The sequence below is a fragment of the Pan troglodytes genome, chromosome 13 (genome assembly GCF_028858775.2).
Source record: "Pan troglodytes isolate AG18354 chromosome 13, NHGRI_mPanTro3-v2.0_pri, whole genome shotgun sequence".
In the NCBI taxonomy this organism is placed as follows: domain Eukaryota; kingdom Metazoa; phylum Chordata; class Mammalia; order Primates; family Hominidae; genus Pan; species Pan troglodytes.
The window spans coordinates 132,385,383-132,406,565 of record NC_072411.2 but is presented as its reverse complement, the minus strand read 5'-3'; the positions used below and the strand labels follow the sequence as shown (position 1 = coordinate 132,406,565).

General features: G+C 43.3%; 1 protein-coding gene across 1 annotated transcript in view; it reads right to left on the bottom strand.

Moving 5' to 3' along the window:
* SP140 (SP140 nuclear body protein) overlaps window positions 1-21,183 on the bottom strand; it is a 189,072-nt gene that overhangs the window by 155,414 nt on the left and 12,475 nt on the right. The window contains exon 2 of the mRNA XM_054679506.2: window positions 17,973-18,051. The gene's annotated coding sequence lies outside the window, so the exon portion shown is untranslated. The remainder of the gene's footprint in view (window positions 1-17,972; window positions 18,052-21,183) is intronic.

Sequence of the window (21,183 nt, the reverse complement as noted above, 5' to 3'; positions counted from 1 at the left end):
CTTTTCTTATCTATGTGGCTGTGGGCGTGTCTTAGGCAAGCCCCTCTGTGCAAGTTGGCTGTTCTTTTGTTTGAAAGAATTTAACTGAGGGCCCACCCTAACTGCCTGCCTGACTGGCTTCTTCCTTTCTCCTCTCTCAGTAGGTCATGGATTGGCTCCTGCTTTGACACTGCCTTGAGAGACTTCAGATGTTGGCATGATTTTTGAAGCTTTTTATTGGATATTGGGTTGATATTATATTTGAACATGAAGTCACCCTGAGGCGTGCTGCCAGGTGGCCCCATTGTATTTGGATACAGGCAGCTGTGAAATGCAGGGGAGCAGTTAAGAATATTAACAGGTCCCCAGTTGAAATGCTTTAATGGCAGTGGTACATGGCCTGCTCCTACCCCACCCAACACACGTCACAACCCCAACCCCTACCCCCAAAGCCTATTCTCAATATGGCAGCCAGACTTAGCCTGTTAAGATGAGTCCAATCCTACCTACTCCACCTTCAGGGTGAGAGCACCCCCTCTGAGGCCTGTATGAGGGGCTTCTCCCCTCCCTCGTAGGTCTGCTGCACCCACTGGCCTCCCTGGAACCCAGGCCACTCCTGCCTCAAGGCCTTTACACCAGCAATCCCCTGGGTCTGGAGCTTCCTCCCCCTGGAAGTCCCCACAGTTCACCCTCACATCTTTAATGTTTTTGCTCAAATGTCCCTGGGGGAGCCTGCTCCAACCACCCCTAACGCTGCAACCTCCCACACCTGGCTCTCCTGCTCCCTCTCACGTGTGTCCTTTCTTCCCCCAAAATATCCCATTTATCATTTTCTAACACGCAACATGATTTGTTTATTGTGTTTGGTGTCTGTCTCTTGTCACTATCATGTAAGCTCCACAGGGACAAAATTTTTTATCTCTTTTGTTCGTTGGTATATCCCTACCGTCAAACTCATCAGCGCTTAATACAGATTTGTAGAATGAATGGATGAATGAATGAATGCCTCTAGGCTCCCAGTCAGTCTGAGCAGGCTGGTTTGCAGGTCCGGAGCTTCTCCGAGCAGCATCTCCCCACTCCTGGTCCCCATTGGGTCACTGGAATCTCACTCCCCATGCACCAGGCCACGTCTTGATGTTTGATGGGCTGGGCTCCCGCTCTGGTTCTGCCCCAGGACTCCCTTCTGCATCCTGCCCCGTGGTGTCCTTGCCTATGCCCCTCTCATCGGTGCCACTGCCCTCCTGAATGCAGCCTGGGCGTCTCTGCTGTGAGCTCCCGTCACTGGGCTCTGCCCTCTGTGGACACACTGTGCCACTTCCCCTTCTATGCCACTGACCTGGACCCAGTCTGAACGTTGCCCTCCTGCTAAAGAAACCCAGGACCTGACAGTAGGTAAAGTAGGAAAAGCACATTTTATTCAGGAAGTATTGCAAAGGGGGAAAGAGGCCTCAGTGCATATAGAACGGACTCAGTGGTTAATTCAACCAGAACGAGTGGGGATTTATAGCCATGGAGCAGGCTGGCAGTCGGGATGGAGGAAATTACTAAGAGAAAGCACCAGGGGGAAGGAAAGCTTCTGGTTAAACAGGCTTAGGATTCTTGCTGAAGGCAGGCCAGGGTGGTCAGATGCCAAGGATGGGGGCTTCTCTCCACACTGACTTAGGAGGGACTTGCTAAAACTGGCTGATGCAGGCCCAACGATGACAGGCACAGAAGCCCAGGGTTGAGGCCTCGTTGAAAGAGAGCTTCGAGGAGCCTGACTCAAGTGCGGCCTCAGAGCGAGTCTTTGTCCTGGGAAGCGGGACCTTTTGCTGGCAAGGCAAGCGCCTGCCCTAGCTTGACCAGGGTGCGGAGCCCGCCCCTCCTAGACTGGAGCTGGGGTTGTTGTTCTCTCAAGGAAGCAGTGAGGAGTGTGGACAGGCCCAGGGAAGAAACGCGTGACTCCATGCTTCATGGGGAAGGCGGGGAAGACAGCAGGGATTGGAGCTGAGAACCAGAGGCCAGAGGATGCCCTGAGACAGGACTTCCTGAAAGAAGCCCTGGGACCCCCACTGCCAAGGGTCCAGGTGAGGAGGGGAGATGGGGTGGGGGCTGGGGCCTTCAAAGGATCAAGTTTTCACCACCCAGACTTTTTGGGATTCAGGAGGGGGGTGTTGGAGTGAACACCGGGCTTCAGCTTCTGTCCTAAAATACCTAAAATCAAAATAAACCCAGCCAGGCGTGGTGGCTCACACCTCTAATCCCAGCACTTTGGAAGGCCAAGGAGGGAGGATTGCTTGAGCCCAGGAGTTCAAGACCAGACTGGGCAAGATAGTGAGACCCGCCCCCACCCCCACACCCCCCATCTCTTCTACAAAAAAATAAAAATAAAAATTTGCTGGGTGTGGTGGCGCATGCCTGTAGTCCCAGCTACTCAGGAGGCTGAGGTAGGAGGATTGTTTGAGCCCAGGAGGTCAAGGCTACAGTGGACCAAGATCACCCCACTGCACTCCAGCCTGGGTGGCAAAAGGGAGACCCTATCTCCAAAAAAAAAACACCTTACCCTGAAAATTTAATTTCCTTCTAACACATCATCCTGATCCCCAGGAGAGATTCATCATCCTTCTACTTGACTTTCTTCTGTTGAACTATCTAACCTTGTCTATTTCAACAAATACTATTTCTTGACACCCACTAAGCTTGGCTTGGGCTTTATTAGGCTAAAGAAATGCCTGCCTCCAGAATTAGATTATATAAAGTTTTCTTCTGCAGACAGATAGTGGAAGTGCCCAAATTAATCATTTTAATTTCTCAGAAGGGAAGAAAAAAATGCCATTTGATCCAACCACATAGGCAAAGTGCCTAGCACACAGTAGCCACTCGGTAAAGCTGAGTCACGGCTGTGGTTGGGATCAGGGAGGGTACCCCTCCCTTCACATGCAGTGTCCTGGGTTTCTCCCTCCCCACCCTTCTCATCAGGAGTCCCTGGAACTGAGGTCCCATGAGGCTTCAGGTGCCACAGCACAGGTGGCAGCTTCTGTCATGCCAGCCAGAATCAGTGACCCCAGATAAGGTTGGCAGGGTGATCCCAAAGAGAACAGTGACTTCAGCCCCAGCACAGGGAGGCCGATGGCTGGGGACTGGGGGAAACTCCTGTGGACGGGGTTCCTGAGAATGGCCTGGAAAGAAAAAGCTAAAAAGGTGGAAGTCAGACAGAACACAGCTCATGCCACTTCAAATAGGAATTTGCCCACATCTAGGCCAAGCCCTGTCGCCTTTTGTCTCTCTCAGCAGTATTGGTGCCTGAAGGGATCCATTAAGGGATCCAGTGTGAAATTTTCTGGCTTGGCTCATAGACCGTCCTGTCTTTGGAATCAAAGAGCAGACACAGATCAATGGATAAGGTGAGGAGTCTTGAATTCTTAACTATTTCTTTCCTTAGTGAAAGAGAGTTGCACTGGCTAAGTGCACTGAGTTTAAAGCCTCTTGTTCCTTCGGCAAAATCTGCAGGCACAGCAGCCTGAGGCATCTGCCCCTAAGCCAGGGTCAGAGCTGGGGGCAGCAACAGGGGCTGGGGACCCGAGACAGCCCCTTGGGTTTCCCTTGCAGGTGCCAAGAACCAGCAAGTCTCCTGGGGATTGAGTGCCTTGTGGGGCACTTGGGCCTGTCCCATTGTCCTCCTCCAAGGAAACTTTTGGGGCACTCTGGCTCTCCAGGGCTGGGGACGGCTCTGCCCCATGTCACCAAGGCCCTCTGCAGGGTGTGGGTGTAGGCACAGCTAGTAGCACGAGCCGTGGTCGGTCTGCAGTTCCACCTTTGCAGCTTTGCCCTTCCCTGTCTGCCAATCTGATCCCAATCCTGTCTGTGCCCATCCCAACCCCCTATACCTGAATTACATCAGCCTAGAATTCACCTGCTACTTCCATTCCTGCCTTCAAATTCTGACCTTTACCTGTCTGGCCAAGGAGTTTTGTCCCTCCTCGATGTGCTGTTGTTTAAATGCTCCCAAGGAAATGCCTACCCCAACCCCCAAAACAGGATCAGGGACCAGGGTTTTTTTTTTGCTGCTTCCTTCTACCTTCACCTTCAGTGTTGCAGAGCACCCACAGCCCGCTGAACCAGGGGTTCTGTGCCATCTGCAATGCTGTGTATGTGCAAGAGGTGAGGCAGAGAACAGGGAAGCATACGTTCCCACTCCTAAAAATTCCCAGGGAAAAATACTTTCTGTGAGTGTCAAAACATGATGGGACTGTTCATGAAATCAGTCCGTGAAGTCAGCTGTGATCATGATGAAACATGAGCCATGGTTCTGTGGGTTCTGAAGCTATACAAATCACAAATTCTTCATCATGATAGAAATTGAAAACCTAACTTGTTCAACATACGTTTCTTGAATTGGATATCCAAACGCAAAAAAAAAAAAAAAAGAGGAGAAAGAAAAAAATCTCAATCATAATCCAAGAATCTGAGACCATATACAAAAATTAATTTAAAATGGATCATAGACCTAAATGTAAAACTGTAAAGCTCCTAGAAGAAACAGGAGAGAAAATATTTGAGGAGATGGTAGGCTGGATGCTTTCCCAAAAATGCCTACCTCCTAGTTCCTGGAACCTATGAACATGTTATGTTACCTGGCAAAAGAGACTTTGCAGATGCAAGGAAAGAGACAGATCTTAAAACAGGGAGTGTATCCTGGGCTCTCCAGGTGGGCCCCACCTAATCACATGACCCCTTAATAGCAGAGAACTTTCTCTAGCTGCAGCAGAAGGGAAAATTAGATATTCCCGTCATGAGAAGTTCTTTAAGAGTCTATGAGTCAGGATTGCCAGCTAGCAGAGTGAGGACCTCATTTTCAAGGATCAGAGAGAGGCCCAGAGAGAGGATCAGAGAGAATTCCAAGGGCGACCCCAGTTGACCCCAGCAATGAAGCTGGCAGCTGAGCCCCACAACCTCGAGGAACTGGGTTCTGCCCGCACCCTGAGTGAACACTGTAGTGGATTTTTCCCAAGCCTCTTGGTAAGAGCCCAGACAGCCGACACTTTGACTTTGGCCTGGTGAGACCCAGAGTACAGAAACCAGTCAAGGAGCTCAGACCTCTGACCTACAAAACTGTAAGATCATAAATTTGTGTTGTCTTATGCCACTAAGGTTGTGGTAGTTTTTCACAGCAGCAGTAGAAAAATAATAGAGACCCTGGGTTAGGCAAAGATTTCTTAGCTAGAACATAAAACACATAAACCATAAGAGAAAAAAAAAAAGAATAAGCTGAACATCAAATTAAAACCTGATTTTTGGAAGATACTTTTAAGAAAGTTAAAAAAGAAACAAGAAAAGATGAGGACAATATTTAAAAACACATATCTCATGAAGGACTGGAATCCAGAATATATAAAGAAATCCTCAGCCAGGTGCGGCGACTCATGCCTGTAATCTCAGCACTTTGGGAGGCAGAGGTGGGCAGATCAACTGAGATCAGGAGTTCAAGACCAGTCTGGCCAACATGATGACACCCTGTCTCAACTAAAAATACAAAAAGTCGCTAGATGTGGTGGTAGGCACCTGTAATCCCAGCTACTCAGAAGGCTGAGGCAGGAGAATCGCTTGAACCCAGAAGGCAGAGGTTGCAGTGAGCCGAGATCAAGCCACTGCACTCCAGCCTGGGCAACAGAGCAAGACTCCATCTCAAAAAAAAAAAAAAGAAAAAAGAAAAAGAAAAAGAAAGAAAGAAAAACAAATCTTAGAACTCAATAGAGACAAAATATTCAATTTTTTTTAAGTGGGAAGGGAAGATGATTTGAACAGATACTTCATCAAAGAAGATATACAAATGGCAAATTAAACACATAAAAAGATGCTCAACATCACTAGTCATCAGGGAAATGCAAATGAAAGCCCTGATGAGATACTGTTACACAACTATTAGCATGGCTAAAATTAGAAAGACTGGCAATACTAAGAGCAGACAAGGAGGCAGAGCAACTGGAAATCTCATGCATGCAAAATGGAACAATCACATTGGAAAACAGTTTGGTAGTTTCTTACAGAATTACACTAATGTTTATCATTTGGCCCAGCAACCCCTTCCCAGGCACTGAAATAAAAACATAGGTCCACGCAAAGACCTGTACATGGATGATCATTGCAGCTTTATTTGTAATGGCCAAAAACTGGAAGTAACTCACACGCCGATCAGCAAGTAAATTGGTAAGTAAATTGTAGCACATCCATATAATGGAACATTACTCAGTAATAAAGAATGACAAGCTACTGATACATGTGGCAACAGGGATGAACTCCAAGAGCATTAGGCTAACTGAAAAAAGCCAGACTCAACAGGCCGGTAATGATATACTTTCATTTATATGATGTCCATTATATGACATTCTAGTGGAGGCAAAACTACAGGGACAAAACATGGATTGGTGGTTGCCAGGGATGGCACGGCAAAAGAGGAGTGACTGCCAAAGGGACTGAGGGAACGTCTGGCACGATGGGACTGCCCTGGGTCTTGACTGTATTGGTGTCATGTGGTTTTACATTTGTCAAAACAAAACAAACCTACATTTTAAAAGAGTGGATTGGCCCAGTGCAGTGGCTCATGTCTAATTCCAGCACTTTGGGAGGCCGAGGCAGGTGGATCATGAGATCAGGAGATCGAGACCATCCTAGCCAACATGGTGAAACCCCATCTCTACTAAAAATACAAAAATTAGCCAGGCATGGTGGTGTGCACTTGTAATCCCAGCTACTTGGGAGGCCGAGGCAGGAGAATCGCTTGAACCTGGGAAGCGGAAGTTGCAGTGAGCTGAGATCATGCCACTGCACTGCAGCCTGGCCACAGAGCAAGACCCCGTCTCAAAAAAAAAAAAAAAAAAAGAGTGGATTTTACCGTATGTCAATTATACCTGAATATATCTGACTTCTATAAAAACTACATGATGATCCCCACTTCCACTAAAAATAAAACCCCCTATTTGGTCCCACCTGGCCCACATGATCCCCTAAATTGATCATTCTTATTCACACTTTTCGAAGTAACAGATGTGTTTTCTAGTCTTTTCCTGCAATTATCTTGTAGAGGAGGGCCCCTTGAAAGAAGAAGTTCCCAGGAGAGATCAGTGTATCATTATGAGCTCTTCCCCACTTTAAGCCAGTGTAATGATTTAGAATTAATTGCCTACTTTTCTTTCTCTCATCTGCGATTAATATTTTATTGCCAAAGTAAATGAGAATTGTTTTTAAAGGGACAGCACAGTCTATATTGACTCAGGGCATTTGTTTCTGTTTATTTTACTGGAAAGCCATGGTTGGATTCTCTGAAGCGAGGACACTCTGGCTATCATCCTTGGAAGTACTGACAGCAGAGACCACAGAAAATAAATTCATGCTCAGCCCAGACCTATTTTGGCTGCAGTCACTTTTCTTGGTGGAGAGGAGCCCTTCTCAGAAAGAGCAGGAAAAGCACCTGCTGGGCAGTGCTGCTGCAGATCCCATCCAGGTTCTCTATTTTTAATTTTTATTTTATTTATTTATTTCAGATGGAGTCTCATTCTGTCGCCCAGGCTGGAGTGTGGTGGTGCCATTTCAGCTCACTGCAACCTCCACCTTTCAGGTTCAAGAGATTCTCCTGCCTCAGCCTCCCGAGTAGTGCCCGCCACCACGCCTGGCTAATTTTTGTATTTTTAGTAGACGGGGTTTTGCCATGTTGGCCAGGCTGGTCTCAAACCCCTGACCTCAAGTGATCCGCCCACCTCAGCTCCCAAAATGCTGGGATTACAGGCACCCAGCCCCCATCCAGGTACTCTAAACAGCTGAATAAAATCCAGGACCACCCTAGATTGAGGACTTCAGGATGCTGATGCTCTAATTAGCTATCAGACCAGGTGCACAAAATCAGAGCTCACCACCTTGTTTATTTTGCCAACTGCTAGGGGTAGAATAAATGAAACAAAGACCTACTGGCCAGATGCGTTGGCTCACCTGTAATCCCAGCACTTTGGGAAGCCAAGGTGGGAGGATCACTTGAGGCCAGGAGTTCAAGATCAGCCTGGGCAAAATAATGAGACCACTCCCCCTCCCCCCAACCCCATCTCTAAAGGAAAAACTTAGCTGGGCGTGGTGACATGCAACTGTAGTCCCAGCTAATCTGGAAGCTGAAGCAGGAGGATCCCTTGAGCTCAGGACTTCGAAGTTACAGTAGCTGTGATCTTATCTCTGCCCTCCAGGCTGGGCAATAGAGTAAGACTCTGTTTCAAAAGAAAAAGAGCTACTGACTCAGAAAGGCTGATAATCACAATGAGCTTTCAAAGGCTTTTCCAGAGGACTGTTTTTTCACTTTTTATCTTCTATGCTACCATATATCATTGCATCCAGGACACCATAGATTGTATAAGGCAGGAAAATAAGTTGCAAAGTAAACTATGCCACCATGCTTTTTCATTTCTTAGGAGTTGTACTGTATATTTATTGAAGCTTATTCGGACAGATGTTCATCCTATATCACCTTCAGTCACATTAAAATAGAGATGCAAAGAAAATGAGTTGGTTAGGGTGTTCCTTAAATTTGTTTCATCCAACTTTTCTGAATCACATTTCAACTCAAAGTCATCAAATTTCATATTTTATCAGACTTTCTTGTCTTCTACGGTCAAGAGTTGGCAAACTTTTTCTGCAAAGGGATGGATAGTAAATAATTCAGACTCTGCCGGGCCCTGTGCTCTCTGTGACAGCCACTCAACTCTGCCGCTGTGAGGCAAAGCCGGCCATACACAATACTGAAATGAATGGGCGTGGGTGTGTTCCAAAAACAATCTTTATGGACACAGAAATTTGAATTTTATATAATTTTCACGTCATGAACTATTATTCTTCTTTTGACTATTTTCAGCTATTTAAAAATGTATAAAACATTCTTACTCGCAGGCTATACAAAACAAATAGTAGGCTGGATTTAACCTGTGGACCGTGGTTTGCCAGCCCCGACTGTATGCCACTGGGAGAATTGGTAATGCAGTGTATCTTTTATTTATTTATTTATTTATTTATTTATTTATTATTTATTTATTTATTTTGAGACGGAGTCTCGTTCTTGTTGCCCAGGCTGGAGTACAGTAGCACAATCTCGGCTCACTGCAACCTCTGCCTCCTGGGTTCAAGCGATTCTCCTGCCTCAGCCTCCTGAGTAGCTGGGATTACAGGTGCAAGTCACCACGCCCAGCTAATTTTTGTACTTTTAGTAGAGATGGGGTTTCGCCATGTTGGCCCGGCTGGTCTTGAACTCCTGACCTCACGTGATCCACCTGCCTCGGCCTCCCAAAGTGCTGGGATTACAGGTGTGAGCCACCGCGCCTGGCCAAGTGTATCTTTTAAAAAGATATACTGCAGTCTCCAGGATTCTCTTTGGGCCACTGACAGCTGTTTCTCATATTTGGTTGCAGGAGAATATTCATCAGGATAGAGTTAGTTATGCTGCAGTAACTACCCCCAAATCTCAGTGGCTTAAAACAAAGGTTGATTTCTCACTCATACGAGATCCCTGGTGGGTCAGGGCTACTTTCTAGGGCAGCCACCCCGTGTAACAGTTCAGCTTTAGTCCTCCATGTGAACACGTGCACCCTCAATATTGACAGGGGACCAGAACGTGGAAAATCACACACCACCTCTTACAGGCTTTCCTTCAAAAGTGACAGGTGTCACTTCCTATTTGCAAAACCAGTCACACGGACCAGTAGTTTAAAAATGTATCTACCCATCTTCAAAAGGTGGAGACTAATTCCCCTTCCCTTGCATGTGGGCCAGACCTACTGCCTCGCTACGACTATGGCAGACGTTGAAATATGTGACCTGAGAGGCCGAATGCAAAAAGGATGCGTTTAACTGGTGTGGGCCACTTTCAGACGGCGCATTCTGGTGAAGGCCAGCCATCATGTCACAAGGACACTCGAGCAGCCCTTTGAGAGCACCATATGAAGAGAAGCCTGTGTGGAGAGGAACCAGTTGGCCAGTACCAACCCACTGGCTGTGTGAGTGGGTCCCTCAGAGTGGATCCTCCAGCCTCCATCAAGCCTCCAGGTGATCCCAGCCCCTCAGCCTTCAAGTCTTCCAGATGAGGCACCTCCCATATGTCTGTGTCCTGTCTGAATTCTCGATCCACAGAAACAGTGAGATAATAGGCCTCTAGGTTTGGAGGGTGATTTATTACACAGGAATAGACAATGAAAAAAGTACACATGGCTTCACCTAATCTCAAAAAGATAGGAGAAGTTCGAGTTTCCCATTGGCTTAAAGAAGGGACTAATTATTGGTAAATGTCTTGATCTTATTACAACAAGGTGTCAGTGAGGAATTTTCAAACAAAAACCTGGACTCACGTTCCTTCCTCTAATGGTTTGTAAATGGCTGCTGACTGAAACATCAGGGGATTGCTCTTGCCCTAAGATACTCCCTGGAATAATGTCTGAGGTCATAGATGTGCAGGCCATGGCACAGAAGCTGGACAGCACTTTTTAGTCTTGTTGAAAAACACATCTAGATTTTACATTTTAAATTAAAATGTAAAAAGAATGAGCACCTGGGGATCCATGGAAATAATATATCACTGTCTCTCAGTCACATGCTCTCTTATTTTTGCCAGTGTTGTGGTTATTTGCCTTTAACTAGGAGATCTGTGGTGGTAGATATGGAGATAACGTGAGAACATGGGCAGAAAAAGTCCTTATATCCAAAGCAAAGCAAATGATTGACTGATGTTTCTGATTTTTAAAAAATTGTTAGTGCTACATAAACTGTAAGTATAATAATTACAACTAAGGTTCATCTGACCTTAACTCATGGAAATAGTCTAGATTCAATTGGCCCAGAATGGTCCTATAATTGTATATATGGACAGGAATATAAATTTCTCTATACACATACATATGCATATACACATAGCATCTATACTATACTTAGCTTTAGGTAACATGTATACCTATATATCACAACTAGAAATAAAATTTCCTTTCAAATTAGCCATTAACAGATTCTTAATGATGAATAGTGATCTTGTTAGTAGTTAACTGGTAACCTTTATATTGAAATAGCAAGACATACTAGAATGCAAGCAAGAAACAGCTTGATTCTTTTTCCTGGGGCCCATTCAAACCCTATTTTCAAATCCAACCTTTACCTCCCTAGGATGAAATCTTAGATGAGATCCCATAGTTTTGTCTAGTCACTTTTTCAAAAGACTGTGGAAAAAAAACACAGCATAAAATGTACCATCTTAACCATTTTTAGGTGTATAGCTCAGTAGTGTTAAGCGCGTTTACATGGCTATGAAACAAATCTCCAGAACTTTTCCATCTTGAGAACTGAAGCTCTGTGCCCATTAAAGAACTATTCATTCTCCCTGCTCTCTCCAGCCCTGGCAGTTGCCATTTTATATTCCATTTCTATGAATTTGACTACTTTAAACACCTCTGATAAATGGAATCATACAGTATTCATCTTTTAGTGACTGGCTTATGTCACTTAGCATTATCGTCCTCAAAGCTCATCCATCTTGTAGCTTATGACATAATTTCCTTCCTTTTTAAGGTTAAACAATATTCCAGATTTTTTAAGGTTAAACAATATTCCATTGTGTGTATATAGATATTACATACTACAATATTACATATCATATCTTATTACATACTATATTACATATTATATTATAATATTGATATATATCTTATATATAAGATTACACATATTACATACATATATAATTACATATATAAGATATATATCAATTACATGTTACATATATTATATATAAGATATATATATCAATATTCTATTGTGTATATATATCAACATTCCATTGTGTATATATAAATATTCCATTGTGTATATATATATACACACACACAACTTATAGTTTGTTTATACTATATCTTATAATATGTAATAAGATCAAGACATTTACCAATAATTTGTTCCTTCTTTAAGCCATTGGGAAATCACATATATATATATATATATATATACAATGGAACACTGTTTAACCTTAAAAAGGAAGGAAATTATGTCATAATTTGGTGTATATATAGGAGATTATATATATATATATCTCACTGCATTTATCCATTCATCCATGAGGCATGATGGACATTTGGGTTGCTTCCACCTCTTGACTATTGCGAATGATGCTACAATGAGTATGGACATACAAATATCTCTTCAAGCTCTGCTTTCAGTTCTTTCTGGATATATACCTAGAAGTGGGACTGCTGGATCATATGGTAATTTTATTTTTGATTTTTTGAGGAACCTTCATACTGTTTTCTATAGTGGTCATACTATTTTACAACTGTACCGGCAATCCACAAGTGTTCCAATTTCTCCATATACTCAGCAGCACTTGTTATTTTCTGTGCTTTGTTTTAATGGTGGCTGTCATAATGGATGTGAGGAGATAACTCATTATGGTTTTGAATTGCATTTTGCCTAGTTATTCTAAATAATAAAAGTCCTTTGGTCATTATCAGCTCCAAAGAACAATCTCATTTTAGTAAATATAATAGGCAGAATAACATCCCCCACTCCCACAAAGCTTATGGCTGTGTTATATGGCTATGTTGTGCTGCATTACAAGAAGGAATTAAGGTTGCAGGTGGAATTAAGGTTTCTTATCTGCTTCCCCTACCCACCTGTGACTCCTTCAGGGTTGGAACAGAGCTTGGAAGAACATGAAACGGGCAGGAAAGGCCATCCTTAACAAAGGCAGATGTAATATGACATTTGCATCTTCTGCGTAGGGCAGATTCCCAGCAGTGATTCTTTCTTTTCTATACCACACTGTGGGATCCTAGGTCTAAGTTATCCCCTTTGGACTCTTGGGAAATCCTTGTCTTTAGCCAGGTGCTTCTCACTCTATTTTCATCCTCTGCTACCAATAGTAACCTCCAGCCTCTTTCGGCTGAGGCCGCTTTCCTTTGGCATGAAGCCCTTTGGACAGGTCGTTTCCAATAACCCAAAGCCAGGCCCTACCTGTAAGTCCTCTTGGCTCACAAGAACACTCTGACATCCTCTCCCCACCTCCACCAATGTGCAGTTTTCTCTCCACTGCATATATATGTGTTTGTATGGCCATCAGGCAGGTAGTTCCAGAAACAGACTTTGACCTTCTCAGAGGAGAAAAAAAAAGCTTAAAATCCATAAGCATGGCTGATTTTACAGTCTTGAACTTCTTCTAAACAATGGCCTGAATTCATTCAACATTTTCTTATGATGAGTGTTATGAACTACTACTTTTCTATTCTTGCTTTTAAGATTTTGCCCAAGTTTATTCTTAAATTAGTCAATATGTGTTTATATAGCATATCTACATAGAAGCCAGAAATAGTTTCATGCAGAAATAATGTGTTTGCAGTTATGGTAAATAAAATATTCATAAGACTTAGAAATTTTGAGATAATTCACATTTTATCCTTAAAGCAATTTATTCTTAGAGCTTTACGAAAGCTATATCTTCTCTGAACATTTGCCCAAACCTCCCACACTATCTGACTTTAAACTCACTATCATTGCACCATTCAATATGAGCAACGAACATTTTACAAGAACTCTCAACAATTGCAAGTAACTTTACCTACCACTTCCTCTCTTCCCTTCCCTTTTGTATCTTGCCCAAAGTTTAAGGTTCCCAGGGGTGCAAAGGATTTTCACATCATGAAGTTAATTATTGCTGATATCATGAACTCTCATTTGTGACATAAATTGTAACTCTAAATACCAGTTTAAACAACTTTCCAATCTAAATCTATGATATCAAAACCAAAATTATCTTACAAATGATAAATTCTCAATACTTTGCCTTTTGTAGATCATCTCTTAAGGAAAACACAGAAGAACTGTTAACATTGGTTGACTCTTAGAGAAGAGTGGGAGACCTGGGAAAATGGAGAGGAAAAGATTTTTTTTTTTTTTTTTACTAAATATCATTTTGAACCCTTTGACTTTTACACCACTTAGATTCCCAATTCAAAATTTTTTTAATTTTAAAATTGATAATTTGTATTTGAAAGTATGAAACTACCACTTAGCACTTAATGTTACAAGCAGAAGTCACCTTTGAGATCAGAAAATAGAGTTTTAATAGTTTTCTACATTTTAAGGATAAATTAAATGACTTATATTAGATCTAGGACTTATATATAAGTTAAGCTTGGTAAATTTTTTTACTTTTTCTTTTACTTTCTGGGGAACAAAGTTATCCTTTGCTCTTAGATGGCTTAATATTTCAACAGTTCCCTAGCAAGCAGACTCAGGAAAAAAAAAAAAATGTTAACCAAAATAAAGAGAGAGCTTGGCTTTTACGGGGAAGGGGTTTGTAGAAAGGTATGTTTTATTGGTTGATGAATCCGTTTCTTAATCTGAGGGCCTACAGTCCACCAGGCCCCGTGTTGGGTCCCCTGGGGGACAAAGGTACTAAGACCTGATGCCTTCCCTGGAAAGATACTTGAGCAATGGAAAAGAAAAAGTGATGCTTTGTTTTCTCAAAGTTGGGGTTGGAGAGGGGCAAGACTTAGAACACCTAGAGTGAAGCAAGAAAACTTGAAGTCAAAATGTAGTAGAAACCACTAGAGTCTGAAAACAAGGAAGGCCTGAGGACAGGAGAATGTAATCAAAACAATGGGTGAAAAAGGCTTTCTTCCATGATCCAGGTGTCTACACCCAAAGCACAGTGGAGAATCGAGGCCTGAATCTCCCACGCAATTGGCCCAACTCTCAACAGTGAGGAAATGATCACCTTGGGCCAAGTAGCGTACAAGACAAATGTTAAAGGGAAAGCCCCGACCTCCTAGGTTTATGTAAGGCCATTGTAAGCCTCAGCTTTTTCTCATTTTAAAATCAGAAATAATCATACCTATATATAAAATTGTTGTGAGGATGTGACATATTGTTTATAAAATAGCTCGCATCATGTTAGGGTTGCCGTTGTTGCTCAATAAATGCTATCTGTTGTTTTTGCTGCTGTTGTTGCCTGTAGGTAAAATTAAATGCAGTAAAGGCAGATCCTATGGATTGGCTCATTCAATCTTCATTTTACCCTCCTTTTGTGGTAACTTCCAGCATTGCCAAATCTATGAAACTCAGAACTACATTTCCAAGACTTCTTTACTTTTAGAGTTCTGGATGCCACTTAGGTTCTACCAGTTAGAAGCAATGATGTAAGATTTGGAAGATGGAAGGGAGTGGAGGCCGTCTCCCTCTCACTATTTCTTCTGGCAAGCAAATTCACAAAGGCATGAGTGTCAAGGGGCAGGAGGAGCTGTGGTGGTGGCAGCTGCTTAACCTCCAGATCATGCTGGTTGCAGTGGTTTACTCTTGACATCAATCAGGCATGGGGTTTGGGGTCCCAATTTCATTCCTTCAGCTTTCTAGGGACTTTGTCAGCATCTGATTCCTGTATTAGGTCCTTTCTGCTTAAAATACCTAGGGTGATGATTCTTATTGCTAGAACTGAATCCTGACTGATTCAGAAATGGATGCTTTCTCTAAAGAAATGCCACACATAAACTTCTGTGAAAGAATATATTTCATGCTGCTGCCTCAAACTTGCTTAAAGTTATTAGTGGATTTCCATGTTTAAACCAGGTCAGTGTTCTTATTGATGCCATTCTCTTTGAAAACTGTGAATATAACACAACTAAAGTTCTCTGGCATCCTGAACAGTTAACTCTGTATTTGTATGTCATGCTGAAAAACAGAGTATATGTTTGTGGTGACCATAACCCATCCACTGTCTTTCTTTATACTTTACTTGGTTGAAACCAAACTGATCCTTGAAATAATTTTGCCTCCTGATACCCATTCTTCCTTCCTTAGTATTAAGAATCCCAATTTTTGGCTGAGGACACAGCTAACCAGCTAAAATTTATTTCTTTTCTCCATGTAAGCTAGATGTATTGTCTGTTCTTACACTGCTATAAAGAACTACTTGAGACTGGGTAATTTATGAAGAAAAGAGGTTTAATTGATTCCCAGTTCCACAGGCTGTACCTGAAGCATGGCTGGGAGGCCTCGGGAAACTTACACTCATGGTGGAAGGGTGAAGGGGAAGCAAGCACCTTCTGCACATGCTGGCAGAAGACAGAGAGAGCAAAGGGGGAAGTGCCACACACCTTCAAACAACCAGATCTCATGAGAATCCACTCACTATCATGAGAACAGCAAGGGGGAAATCTGCCTCCAATGATCCAATCACCTCCCACCAGGTTCTTCCCCCAACACTGGGGACTGCAATGCAACATAGGAGATTTGGGTGGGGACACAGAGCCAAACCATATAATTCTACCCCTGGCTCCTCCCAGATCTCATGTCCTCCTTACATTTCAAAACACCATCATGCCTTCCTAATAGTCCTCCAAAGTCTTAACTAATTCCAGCATTAACTCAAAAGTCCAATTCCAAAGTTTTATCTGAGATAAGGCAAGTGCCTTTCACATATGAGCCTGTAAAATCAAAAACAAGTTAGTTACTTCCAAGATACAATGGCGGTACAGGCATTGGGTAAATGCTTCTATTCCAAAAGGGAGAAGTTGGGCAAAACAAAGGGGCTACAGGTCCCATGCAAGTCCAAAACCCAGCAGGGCAGTCTTTAAATCTTAAAGCTCCAAAATAATCTCCTTTAACTTAATGTCTCACATCCAGGACACAATGATGCAAGGGGTGGGTTCCCAAGGCCTTAGGAACTTCTAGCCCTGTGGCTCTGCAGCCCCTTAGCTGCTTTCATAGGGTGGCATTGAGTGCCTGTGGCACTCAACTTGTAGGTGCACAGTACAAGGTGTCAGTGGATCTGCCATTCTGAGGTCTGAAGGATGGTGGCCCTCTTTTCACAGCTCCACTAGGCAGTGCCCCAGTGAGGACTCTGTGTGGGGGTTCCAACCCCACATTTCCCCTCTGCACTGCCCTAGTAGAGGTTCTCTGTGAGGGCTCTGCCCCTGCAGCAGACTTATGTCTGGACATTCAGGCATTTCCATACATCATCTGAAACCTAGGCAGAGGTTCCCAAACCTCACCTCTTGACTTTGGCACACCTGCAGGCCCAACACGACGTGGAAGCCACCAAGACCTAGGGATTGCACCCTCTGAAGCCATGGCCCAAGCTGTACTTTGGCCCCCTTTAGTCATGGCTGGAGCTGAAGCAGCTGGGATACAGGGCATCATGTCCCGAGGCTGCACAGAGTAGCATGGCCCTGAGCCTGGCCCACGAAACCATTTTTCCCTCATAGGCCTCCAGGACTGCAATGCAAGGGGCTGCCACAAAGGTCTCAGAAATGTCCTGGAGGCACTTTTCCCATTGTCTTGGCTATTAACATTTCTTTACTTATGCAAATTTCTGCAGCCTTGAATTCCTCCACAGAAAAAGAGTTTTTTTTTTTCCTACCACATGGTCGGGTTGCAAATTTTCCAAACTTTTATGCTCTGCTTCCCTTTTAAATATAAGTTCCAATTTCAGACCATGTCCTTCTTCACAAATATGAGGGTACACTTTTAGAAATAGCCGGGTCACATCTTAAACGCTTTGCTGCTTAGAAATTTCTTGCGCCAGATGCCCTAAATCATCTCTCTCAAGTTCAAAGTTCCACAGATCTTTAGAGCAGGGGCACAATGCCACGAGTCTCCTTGCTAAAGGACAGCAAGAATGACCTTTACTCCAGTTCCCAATAAGTTCTTCATCTCCATCTGAGACCACTCAGCCTGGATTTCACGGCCCATATCACTATCAGCATTTTGGTCACAACCACTCAACAAGTCTCTAGGAAGTTCCAAACTTTCCCTCATCTTCCTGTCTTCTGAGCCCTCCAAACTGTTCCAATCTCTGCCTGTTACCTAGTTCTAAAGTTGCTTCCACATTTTCCGGTATCTTTATAGCAATGCCCTACTTTCCTGGCACCAACTTTCTGTATTAGTCCATTCTCACACTGCTATAAAGAACTGCCTGAGATTGGGTAATTAGTAAAGAGGTTTAATTGACTCACAGTTCAGCATGGCTGGGGAAGCCTCAGGAAACTTACAATCATGGCAGATGCGTAAAGAGGAAGCAAGAATCTTCTTTACCTGGTGGCAGGAGAGAGAGAATGTGAAGGGGGGAGTGCCATACACCTTCAAACAACCAGATCTCAATAGAAGTCATTCACTATCACAAAAACAGCAAGGGGGAAATCCACCACCACGATCCAATCACCTCCCACCAGGTCCCTCCCCAAACATTGGGAATTATGATTCAACATGAGATTTGGGTGGGGACACAGAGCCAAACCATATCACTAGGCATACCCATGTGACTAAATGTTGACCAGTTTGACATAAGAAAAAGTAAGTATTTTGTGTAACTTCTAGGAAGTGTCTACAGAAGAAAAGTGCCGACCCTTCTTTGCTCCTTCCTGCTTTCTGTTGGAGTGTGCCTGTGATGATAGGCACACTAACAGCCATCTTGAGTCATGAGGTGGCACAGTAATCATGGCACAACAGAAGAGAATGAGCTTGTTGACTGTGGAGCGGCCACACAGGCCTGGATTATGTACCTCCAGGTTTGTTTTACATAAGAAAAAAAAAAAATGGCTGGGCACTGTGGCTCACATCTGTAATCCCAACATTTTAGGAGGCTGAAGTGGGAGGATCACTTTAGCCCAAGAGTTTAAGACCAGCCTGGACAACATAGTGAGATCCTGTTCCTTCAAAAAAAAATTTATTTTTAATTAGCCAGGTATGGTGGCATGTGCCTGTAAGCCCAGCTACTTGGGGGGCTGAGTCTGGAGGATCACTTGAGGCTGGGAGGTCAAGGCTGCAGTGAGCTGTGATTGCACCACTGCACTCAGGTCTAGGTGACAGAGCCAGACCCTGTCTTAAAGAAAAAGAAAAAAAAATCTATCTCTAACTTTTGGAAGCCACTGTTATTTTGTTGCTGTATTTTTATTATATGCAGCTGAATCCACCCTTAATTAGTATAATGGGAAAAGCCAAACTTCTTCCCTTCATATTAACCATGGACTATTTCTCAGTTTCTAAAAATAAGTATATTCCCAAGACCTGCCTAACTGCTCATACACAGTAGAGCACACTGCTAAAAACACTGGCCTGGGTTTAAAGTTAAAGACATTAAAAGGATTTCACTGAAGCCAATTCAGTGTACACAGTAGTCAAGTTTGTAAGCCAAACAAATAACTTTGACTTACTCATATTGCTTTCAAAATCAAATGAAGGCACCAATTTTAGGTTGAGTGAAAGACAGGTCCTCAGCCTTAGCTGATGAGACCATTAGGACTAGAGTTATTGATTCAAATGGCTGAGTTTTTTTTCTAAACTAGCCCTCTGCTGTTGACAGTGTGACCACACCATAGCTGACAATACATCCAATGGTGTAATCTGCTTTGCAGCTCTTTATTCCAGAGCCCATAGATCAGAGGATTAAAACACTGGGCAAATGCAAAAATGCCAAAACCCACCAGATTTAAAGCAAAGAAAAATACCCCACACACTTTCCCCAAACCTATGAATATCAGATTCTGGGTGTTATTTATATTAATATTTCAGAGGAGGGACATATACACAAATTATCCACACACACATAAAGGTTTGAAAGATATACTCTTTGTACTTAGAAAATTGCTCAAATTCAGGTCAAGGTTTTACCGCTTATGCATCCTTTTCTAGTATCTAGGAAGATACTGGGATCTCAGGGTTGCCGAGGGAATGGGACCACCAAAATGACAAGCTGTGCATGGTAACTTCATAAAGTTTTCTCAAGTGTGCACAGCAATGCCACTGTGTGGCAGCCTGGGAGAACACCCAAATTATAGCATCATTGTTGTTGCCATGATAGTCTATGATGCAGATACTGACTGTTGCCTGCCCCTCCCCACCTGTACCCCATCCAAAGTGATGTACCCTGTAAGCCTTTGCTGCCTTGCTCCTTCATCCTCAACTACAGCATCACCTTCTCCCCCAGCAAAGTTGATTGGCATCTGACTCATTGCAAGTCATTCACTAGACTGCACTGAGTCAGAGTATGTCTCTCAAAAACCCAACACAAGGTACACAAAGAATGTAGTCTCAGAGTAATGTCATGCAATTAGCCTGCCAGTCATGTTGTGAGCAGAAGACACAGAGGGAGGTAGGAGAGAAGCAGAGAGAAGTGAGACTATGAGGCCTCTGAGTGTCCACAAAGGCCCTCGCAAGAAGACAAAACAACCTTTGCTCCTGAATTTCCAGTTCCACTGAGATGCCCTGCAATTTCTGTCCTCGGATTCTGAAAATATGATACACCCCTCTATTATTTGAACTATCTTAAATGAGTTTCTATTCCTTCACTCTGTCCTGTAGACTTCAAAGTATAAAAAATGGGCCCTGAAGAGGCACAATAAATTATATTGATTTCCTAAAGGGCATATCACAATGGAGATACAACTATTTTAACTTCCTGAGAATCTGAAATGTCATAACTCTTTATGAAATCCCTCACTGAAGGCATAATTTTCCCCCCTGGGTATTGTGTTATCCTCTTTTTGAGGAAAACTTTCTTTTTTCTGATGGATTTTTGGTGCCATTGTCTTGTTTTTGAACTCCAGGCATTTATTTTCTCTTCTCTCCAGCTCTTCAGAGAGGAACTGAATTGTAATGGTCATTGTCATTGTGAAAGTCATCATCTTTGAACTGCAGATGTCTTTTAAGGTCAGACTTTTTGATCAAGATCTAACACAAAAACCTCTTAATATTAAGCAGGAAAATGCATATCTGCTCCCATCACGTCCTTTTTCCTGAATCGCTCACTGTCAGAGCACACCCTGAAACTGTCTTGGCACCACCATAGAAACTGAGAGCCCTAATGAAGAGTGTATGAAAATCCTGGTAAGTTAGAACAAATGCTCCGCCCCTGGACTAGGCGGATCACATGAATGTGGCTTGAAGCCTAGATTTGCTGCTAACAAGGACTGTGACTTTGGATATTGATGTCGCTTTGCTTCTGTGGTCCTTGGAGCTGTGCAGCATCACCAGGCTCCACATCTGTTCTATTTCTACAGTCATCCTCACTCACATCCTCAAAGCCAACTCTGAACTTGGGCCCAGAGCATCTGCGATTCTACTTTATTCCTGAGAACAAGATCACCCCTGCCCCAACCCCAAAACACCCTCATGATATTTCTCCATGCCTGAGCCTTTTCTTGCTGATCTGAATAGAAGCCCTGGCTC